We start from the raw sequence: 10,255 nt of genomic DNA on the forward strand, positions 1-10,255 counted from the left end.
TATATTACACACACACACACACACATATATGAATGTGTGTGTGCGGGCATATGAATTTTTTTTATGTGAGCATTTTTGTGTATATATGTGTGCACATGCACACATATGTGTGTGAGAGTGTGTGCATGTACATGTGCAAATGTGTGTGCGCATGTGCATCTATGTATACATGTGTGCATGCATGTGTTCTTATCGATGTGTGTGCACATGTATATACAAATGTATATGTGTGTGCGGACATGTGAAGTTTTTTATGTGAGAATTTTTGTGTATATGTGTGTGCACGTGCACACACATATGTGTGTACATCTATGAGAGAGAGAGAGAGAGAGAGAGAATATTGCAACACACACACACACAAACACAAACACATTATATATATATATATATATTGTATAGTTATATACACACTATACTCTTTATATAATATAATATAATATATATATGTATATTATACACACACACATACACACATATGAATGTGTGTGTGCATATGTGAATGTATATGTGTGTGTGCGGGCATGTGAATTTTTTTATATGAGCATTTTTTGTGTATATGTGTGTACGTGCGTGCACATGCATATGTGTGTGAGAGTATGTGCATGTACACGTGCAAATGTGTGTGCGCATGTGCATCTATGTATACATGTATGTATGCATGTGTGCCTATGGATGTGTGTGCACATGTATATCGAATGTATATATGTGTGTGTGCGGGCATGTGATTTTTTTTATGTGAGCATTTTTGTGTATATGTGTGTGCACGTGCACACACGTGTGCATGTGCACGTGCAATTGTGTATACTCATGTCCAGCTATGTATACATGTGTGCCTACTATCGATGGTGTGCACATGTATTTGTGTATGTCAGTTAGTGTGTACGTGTATATATATGTAAGTTTATATGCATGTATGTATATGTGTGAGGTTGAGTAAGTGTGTACGTGTAAGTGTGCATACTTGTGTATGTGCACATGTGTGTGTATGTGCATGTGTTTATGTTGGCATACATATAGATATATTTATATATACATATATACATACCTATAAATATATATATAAATATATATGTGTGTGTATAATATAATATATATGTGTGTGTATATATATATATATGTATAAAAAGACTTGATGTTGACAACTAATTGTGAGCCCCAATACATCTAGGCTTTCTTCTTTATGTGAAGAGCTCTCCTCCTCTTGCTGAGAGTGACGCTCTCTTTTGGTTACCAATGACAGGTTCCAAATGACAGGTTCCAAATAACTGATATATAGATATGAAAAAGGTTGACACGCTATATATATATATATATATAGGTTAGGCCCTATACAGGCATTGATAAGGCGGCTTAATTAAGGACTCGAGAGGGCAGTGGCCTGCTGGTCGAGAGAGAGAAGAGAGAGAGGTGATTTGTGTTCCGCATGAGTCGTGATGAGTAGTGAGGGTCAGGGCCTAAATTTGACGGGTGCCTATGAAATTTTTTATGACAGGCAATTTTTTTTTCCCCTTTCGCTTGACAGGTTTCAACAAAAAAGTTCTTGTCAAATGACAGGTAAATTTATATCAACACAGATACCATAAAAAGAAGACACATAAAATAGAGAATAAACCTACGGACCGGCTCTCTTTAAAATCACATTCATGCATATCTTGCCAGTGCAAAATCCCTAATCATCAAAAGATATCAAATAAAAAACCACTAGATCACAATAAACCTCGGACAAAAGACAGAAAATGTGAACAATCATCAAAGTTGTGCAGTCCAAAAATCACTCTAATGGCATAGCTCTCCTCTTTTTTGCTTTACCCCAAATTTTTTATGACAGGCAAATTTTTTTCTCGGGCTTGTAGTTTTACAGGAATTTTTTTCAACCACCTTTTTTGACTTTCAACCACCTTTTTTGACAGGCAAAATGACCCTTGACAGGAAAAACAGGCGTCAAATTTAGGCCTTGGTGAGAGTTACCTCGGTACTAAGGCTTAAAGGCAGCCTGGCCTGTAGGGGGGCCCGCAGGGACGGGCCTACAGCAGCTGCGGCTCCGGAGTCCGGCTGCCACGTTCATCAAACACACAGCTAAATCGGGAGGCCGCTGAGAATCATTTGTGGCAGGCGCGCACAGCAGAGGCGGCGACACACACAGCACGTCGTTTCGTACTCTATGGAAATGTCCACGAAAAAAAAAACCAGTTTTAAAATTTCAAAAGTTTTAAAAATCGGCAAGGATCTTCTAAGAGAGTGTGTGTATATATATAAACACATACACAAGATTTGCCATACGTAGGGGTAGCGGCCAATGCTAGGAAAAAACAGTCTTTTAGTGTATTTTGCGTTGGTTAAAATTCAAAAAACCGATTGAATTTACTCTTCTCTTTACAAAACTCGATAAAATTTATTGTTATTTAGTTATAAAAATTGGTTATTAAAGAGATTTTGAATAAGCGAAATTGATTGTACTCCAACTTATCTTTTTTCTCACTAGCTAGGAAAAAAGTTTTTCTCTAGCATTGGTAGGGGCAATAGCTCACCGGTTAGAGCACAAAGCTCTCTCCAAGGTAGGCAATGCGTTCTAATCTAACTCACCTCTCAAGATTAACTACATTTATATGTATCTCAAAAATATAAAAATAAATATTTATAATTTGAGACACCACATGAGCATTTTAAGTTTCAATCTTACTTATGTTTATTAACATTTGTGCGGTTTATTGGTGGTAACTTCTTGTGCCATGGGAGCTTTGCCTCATAGTGTCGAGAGCACATGGAAGCTCAATCGAGAAACCAATATATCATGGTTATAACACACAAAACACAATCGGGGTATGTCACTCACCTCCTCGTGAACGCTCATAGCTCGTCGATCTTGTAATAAGTAGCATCGTGAAAGAAGTACTCGAGAGCTCCTCGTCTGCATACCAATGGAAGCTCGACTCTCCTCACAACTCAATCTCACACACTCACTCTCTCACACATACATGCGAGCAAGCACACAAGAGCTCAAACAAGCAAGAGGCAAGCAAGAAAGCAATAGCATAGGAGAGTAAAGAAGAAAAGCACTCTATTGAATTAGCATAAAAGAATACAAGAGAATGAGAGGTTGGCTTTCCTTTTGTCTTATCTCCTTTGTTTCTAGGGTTTATACCATTTGGGCGGACAAACTTAAAAATAAGGTTTTCCGGCTCTCTAGCCCACCTAGGCTAGAGAGCCCGCCTACTATTACACTAGCCCACCTAGGCTAGTGTAAAGAATCATCCAAAGATAGTAACCTAAACTCCTTGATCCCATGGTGTGTCTTTTATAGATAAGCAGCACACATGCAAAATGTGTGATACATGGCTTTTAAGTGAATTTCGGCCATTTCGACGCTTGTGGCCCAACGAAGGTGAAAATGTTACGTTGGCTGGCATCAAATACCATAGAGGTTTTCGGCAAGGGTTAACCTGCCCCCTTCTTGATATAGATTCAATCTTCGGAATATATTAGTGAAGATGAGTCGATGCCGCCCACCACGAATGGAAGGTGACGATAGCAAATAGCCAAGTCTTGTGATACCTACATGAAAAATGATTCAACCAGTAAAATATTTTTTGTACAAAAAATAACATGAAACATGGATTTGAAAAACAAATGTGCATGCATGTTCGTACTTAACTTATGCTACGAAGAGAAAAGGTAAGCTTGCCAATTTAACTTAGAGGTTAGTAATAAGCCTATCTACACCTGAACTAGTCTTGGTCACATGCCTATAGTTATGGTTTAGTCTCAAGATACTCAAACCCTTGTGTAGTTAGTGGTAAGAGTGAGAGGTGATTAAACTTTTATTTGTTTTTTGTTTGGCTTTATTTATTTATTTATGTTTTTAGTAAATAAAGATAATAGGGATAAGGCACCAACGTGGAGGAGACCAAGGCAATGTCTGAGAGTCCTCCACCAAGAGTATCTAACGACCACTAGGAATATCCTAATTATAGCAATAGCTTAGCCTTTCTCTTTTATTAGTTATTGGGTGCAGAAGGTCCTATCCCATGAGAACCAAGGCATCGGCCTCAAGGTACCACAACAAGTGACCAAGGGTCCAACCAGGATCCTATATGGCGATAGTTATCTTCTTGGTTCTTGTTTATTTTTTTAAAATATTATTATTTTTAGACCTACAACTCACCTAGTATTCACTAAAGACTGAGTGGAAGTCTATGCATAGTCCATTAGCATATTGTAAAGTTAATCATGGTCAGATAGGGACATTACTAAGTCTAAGAAATAATATAGCCTTACAGTTCCTCTAAGCGATAATTAGAAAGGAGTTTATTCTAGTCATGAGGTTTGTGAGTTAATTACATGAATTTAGGTCTATGAAATAAAGAAACAATTTTAAAGTTGAAGTTAAGTTAGGATACCCTTGAGCAAGTAGAAGAATTTGGTCTATGTCGAGGTTGCGTGTTTGCTACATGGGATCTTTAAGTCATAAAATCTAGATTCGGTGTGCAATGATTGAAATTCTAGGGCTACAACTCGATAACCTGTGAAAAAATTCTATCTAGCAAGCTCATCGTCAGATAACCATAGATAATAAGCAAGCTCTAATTCCACGTCACTAGGATGATTTTCCCATCGCTTTGGCTTCCTAACACATAACTGTCGCTTCCTGCTGGGATGAGTAGGCAATGGTCTCAGTGTATCCTAGCTATGTAAGGACATAGGTACTACAGATAAGTTAGTCAAGCATCTCACTTCCTGAAGAGCATCGATAAACTCACCTGCTGCTTCCCAGAATGGACATGATGTTAGTAATAGCATCTCATAAAGCAGTAGGATGAGTGTCAAGGTAATGCTCTTGCCTCCACCATTGCTCGATTGTCTCCTCTTAGGATGTTCTTACTTGGTTAGGTCCACCGACTGTGTAAAGAATACTCAAGTTATCTACGGTGTCAATCCATGCTCGAGACCTATATAGGTCATGCAAAGAAGTTATGAAAACCTCATTTGCCATATTCAAAGCATTCTCTTTTTCTTATATGTGGTGCTTAGTTCCTTTTATTTTTTATGGTTTTTTTAATAGTTGATAATGTGGTGTGTGTGATGTGTTTGGTATAAGTGCTATACTTATTGTACATGTTGGAGTTATTTTTTCCCCAATAGGTTACTGCTTTATGTGAACTTAAGTTGTCACATGGAATAAAAAAATATATGGGTGTACAAATATGGAAGTATGCCCCCTTCCTATTTGTCATCATCCATAGGAATGTTGACATCAAGTCATAAGGGTGGCAACAAGAACTCTGATAAGACCGAATTGGGCTTATTGGTTCTTCCTCCGGAGTAGATGTGAAAACTGTAATTTTGGGTGAGACATCAAGCAGCTCCAACGTAGCAAATTCATCTCATGAGAGGCTTGTTGAGATAAGGGTAAGACATCATAGCTCCAACATAGAAAATTCATGATGAGGGGCTTGTTGAGATAAGGGTGATCTTGATGAAGAAACTACATGTGAAGCCTCTCTTATTGAAGTAAAAGCGATTTAAGTAGAAGCATGTTTTGTTTCCTCCCTTCCTGAGGTAGAGTCCAATGTTCGAAGGTTTTTAGGAATCCAAACTTTTTGAGGGAGGGATGGCAAAGATTCCATCATGAACTTCTTTCCCTTATTTGCTTTTGAACTGTTCGAGTTTATAGCTATTAGTGAGGCTTGTACATTGACATCACTTGGAATGATTGGATTGCCCTTCAGAACCAAATCCAGAATTTACTGTGGTGGAAGCCTTGAGCCTGAAGAAGACGAGTGGGAATCCAACTTGATGTAACCTTAGGTTTGGCTTGATTGTAGCAACAAATTTGCCTGGGCTTTCTGGCTTTTGGTGTCGAGGTAGAGTAGGTTGAATAGCTTTGGGAACGCATTTGAAGGCATGTTGTGGCTTCCTTGCTTGGGTCCTTGTTGGCCCATTGGTTCTTCTTAGTGAAAGATGTAGATACAAAGTTAGCTATAGATATTGGTGGTGAAGTAGGTGTTGGTTTGAAGGGAGTATAGCCTTGGGTTGAGTTAATAGTGGAGCTTCATCCTTGGGTTGGGTGGTGAAGTAGGTGTTGGTCTGAAGGAAGTAGCCTTGGGTTGAGTTAATGGTGAAGCTTCATTCTTGTGGCACTCAAGTGTTAGGTGTTGTAGTGCATTGGGTGTGGAGTTATGAATTTTTTCCATGGAAACACTCCCTGTGGCCTAGCCAATTCTACATTGAGTCCATGTCCGTACAGGGATAACATGTTCTTTCAAGGTTTCGGGAGGCATGACTAAAAAGTTATCATGGGACCAAGTATCCGTTATCATCGTATATATGATAGTTTTAAGTCGCCAAGCACTTTGGTATTTTGGGTGCTGATTTCTTCTACTTTCGAGTTTGTTTTTTCAAGTTGTAGTTTAGCCAACTAATTCCATGCAACAAAAGAGAGTAAATTATGACTAGCACTTGTGTCAAGTAGTGCCTTATAGAAAACCTTACCATAAGGGCTAAGGTAATTTAATCAATGTGTCCTAAGAGGTGGAATATGATCCTCCTTGGGTTGTTATCTACCTCTCTAAAATATGCTTGTGAAATAGGTTTTATATTTTCTTCCTGATGTTGTTGAAGTTTAATTTGTCTCTCTCGTAATTCTTTTTGGCTTGGATTTTTTTAGTACATTAGCACGTTCCTTTTGGTAGTTAGTCTATCATGAGAAGCATGCAAGGCATCTTTAATGAGAGGACCATAGTATTTCTTAAATTTACCATTAAGGAAACCAATGGTTTCAACTCTGTCAAGAGTCTCAATGCATATTACTCCTTGTGAAGCGTGCCTACGTGTCACAGGCAACATGACTTATTGGCACGATGAAATCTAAGCCCCATTTCTCAAAAGGTTGGCTAACTCTAAAAAGATGTAATGGCATCGTGTCTTTCTTTTGTGCTTTGGTGTAACATTAGCACTTATCACAACCCTTAACAAATAATGCATATTCTTTGAAAAGCATTGGCCACCAGAGCAGGAAGTATTTTCTTGGTTGTGATCTCTATCGCAAAATGTCCATGTGGCTTGTAGGTTGAATCCTTTCCTAGGCTTGTGTTAGTATACTTTTGGAAGTGAAGGAGTACTCCGAAAATTCCACCACTACTCATAGGATATACGTGACCAATCACAAGATTTACTCTAAGGATTGATTCATTAAACTGCAAGTAGACATGGTTCCTAGCCCAGTGTTGCGCCTGACAGTGCAGTAGCAGTAGAAGGATTAGAGGGGCAGCAAGCGGAGCAGAACCCACGATGCACAATGTGAGCACCACCTCGGTAGCACATATGTGAAGGTGGCGAATTGTAACCATCGTAGAGCCGTTGCCAAGATAAGAAAGACATTGTTTACAAGGGTGACCAACTACTGCAGAGATGATGATGCTGAGAGTAGAGGAATGCCGAGAGTAGTGTGTGCCGACTTACTGTCGGTGTAATGTGTAATGAAGTATAGCTTTGTAAACTCATTATTAGTTGACACTTATTTCATGAAGCTGCTGGTAGCATGTTGAATATGGTAAGTGTTCATCTGTACTAGATATCAGTTCTTTGTTACTCTATAATTCTTTTGAAATGAAATTAAGAACACTCTTGCCATTGCTTCTCTCTTCTGTGTCACATGTTATTTTGGGATGTCTATGTGTGTTGTGTTTATGCTTAATGGTGCATGTTGTGTAAGAATGTTGTGTAAGAGAGATAGTGAGAGTGTGACATTCAGAGGAGTGATGTAGAATAAGACATGGGAAACGCTGTGCATGAGCCTGTCCAACTGAGCGGAGTTTGTAATGTTCCTCATGACCATGTAAGGATTGGTGTTTTGAATCTAGAACTTCTGACGGGAGTCTACACGTCTCCCACGACATTGCTTGACTAGTCTGATACACCAGACTATTGTCCTGCCATTCTGTTGTTAGAAAAAATAGCGAGAAACGCCTGTCAATCCTGTTGGTGGGTAACTAAAACCTCTGCTGGGAACAAGCTCTGCTGGGTAGCATTCTACACCAGTAAGCAAGGGAGAGTGTAAATACATTTCAAGAAAAACCATGGTGAAACCGCAGCATGAAAGGTTTTTTTTTTGAAAAAGTCAACATGAAGAGATTTTCACCACACGATTTGACCAGATTTAAGCATGTTTCATGTGTGTTCATGAATCTAAAGAGGGTAAAAAGTGATGCCTTCCAAGAGACCCTCTAGGGAGCTGGCAGCAGGGAGTACTTTGCACTGTCATAATCAAGAAGACAATGCGAAAACATCTGCAAAACCATAGGAGCAAGAGGTAGCATCAGAACTTAAGTATAACTTGGACCAAGAAAAGAAGTGCTAAAAGCGAGAAGTAGTGCATAATCCAAGTCTAGAAGATTCAGAAAGGGTGGAGCAACCAAACCAAGAAGAACAACCACAAGGAAACCCCCAAAAACGGTTCAAGGAGGCCATGGCATCATCAAGCAAAAATTTCCCGGTGTTATTTGGTGATAATGGGAAAGATGCAGTTTTGCATGTGAGGAGGTTTGAGAAATAATGAAAAGTGGCAAGACCTTGGGATTTAGAAGAACGAGAGCTGAGTGAAATCCGCAGAGATTCTTTCATGAATACCTTTAAGGACAAAGCCACAGAGTGGGTGTCAACATATCAGGACAACCATTTCTAGACCTATGAAGAAGTCATGATTGCCTTTCTGGGGGGAGATTCTGCAAGATAAAGTTTGCAACTCAACTCTGTGATCAAATGAGAGCTCTGACAAGAGGACATGGACATGGAAGCTTATGCAACAAAATTGTTAAGCTTGAGGCAGAGAGTGGCGGAACAAACCCGACCCTCGATACAAATAGTTGCTGATTGCTTTGTCCAAGGGCTTAAGCTGGACATCCATGTAGCAGTCATCACAAAGCAAGCAAAAACTGAAGAAGAATTCGAGGAACTAGTGGAGCAGGCCAAAAGGGTGGAAAAAGAAGTCAGAAAAGGAGACAAAAGAGGAAGCGCGTGAAGAGCGTCACCATTGAAGAAGACGATTCAAGACTCTTTGCAAGACACTCTAGCGGCAAAAAAGAAAGATAAAAAGAAGAAATTTGGGAAGGTACTAGCAAGTTTCGGAGAACTGATGTAGCAGATGAAGCAGCTCTGGTGCAAGAAATGAAAAAGGGCAAAGGTGCAAATTTCTGGAATAATGTGTTCTGCTCCCAATGCAAGCAGGAAGGTCACCTCAAGGAGGAATGCACTGTACCTCCAACTTGCTGTATTTGTAACATGTACAACCACAATACATGGAACTATAGATACAACATGAAGAATAGAGCTCCTATGGTGAACAACATAGAGGGAACATAAAGAAGATCCCTTGGAGGAATGGGAAGGTATGGGAATAGAGGTTGCACAAATTTTTCAAGGAGAAGAGGCCAAGGACATTCCAGAGGACTATTGTCAACAGCCTGGACATACCAAAGCAGAATGTGCCATGAAGAAAGACAAGCGAAATTGATGCAGCTTAAGGAGAATCTACCACCAATATGATGCAGGCAGAGGACACACAATTAGAGGTTCATGACATCCTAGCAGTGACAAGGGCTAAGACAAGTGAATCGGGTGTGGTGATAACTCCGCTTGGTGATCAAAACTCACCCAAAGGTCGTAAAAAACAAGGCAGTTGTGGACCTGGGAATAGTAGGAGAAGGTGAGAATTCAAACTGCTAGGAAAATAGAAAGAAGGTAAGGCAAGCAAAAGGAGGATGTCTCAAGAGAAATCACTGAAGATTTTTTGGAAGCAAGTATGCAGAGCACTTTGACAAGGAATTCTTGGAAGAAAACCAAAAAAATGCTGACTGGTTGGCAAACAAATGTGATGTCAATGCTGCTGGATAGACAGGTTCGGCTAAAACAAGTATTGGATTTATGTCCAAGGTTCAAGGCCAAACTTTTTATGACAAGCATTGAAGGACTGAGTAAAGAACTGAACCATATGGTAGAGCAAAAAACCCTAGAATGTGGCAATATGCAAGTAAAAGAACCACCAGCATTCAGAGATGATGAAGTGGCCAAAGTCACAATTCAATTTAACAATGTTCTCATTAATGATGCAGTGTTGGCTGGAGGGTCCGGAGTGAACGTCACTGAAGAAACTACATTAGGATTGGGCCTCAAGTGGGAGCCCATTCAATTCAACATAAGAATGGTTGACAACAGGGTGGTGGTACCAAATGGAATCATAAAAAATGTCTCAATGAGGAAA

This window comes from Cibotium barometz, chromosome 33, assembly GCF_041138505.1.
Source record: "Cibotium barometz isolate CiBa-2024 chromosome 33, ASM4113850v1, whole genome shotgun sequence".
Classification (NCBI taxonomy): domain Eukaryota; kingdom Viridiplantae; phylum Streptophyta; class Polypodiopsida; order Cyatheales; family Cibotiaceae; genus Cibotium; species Cibotium barometz.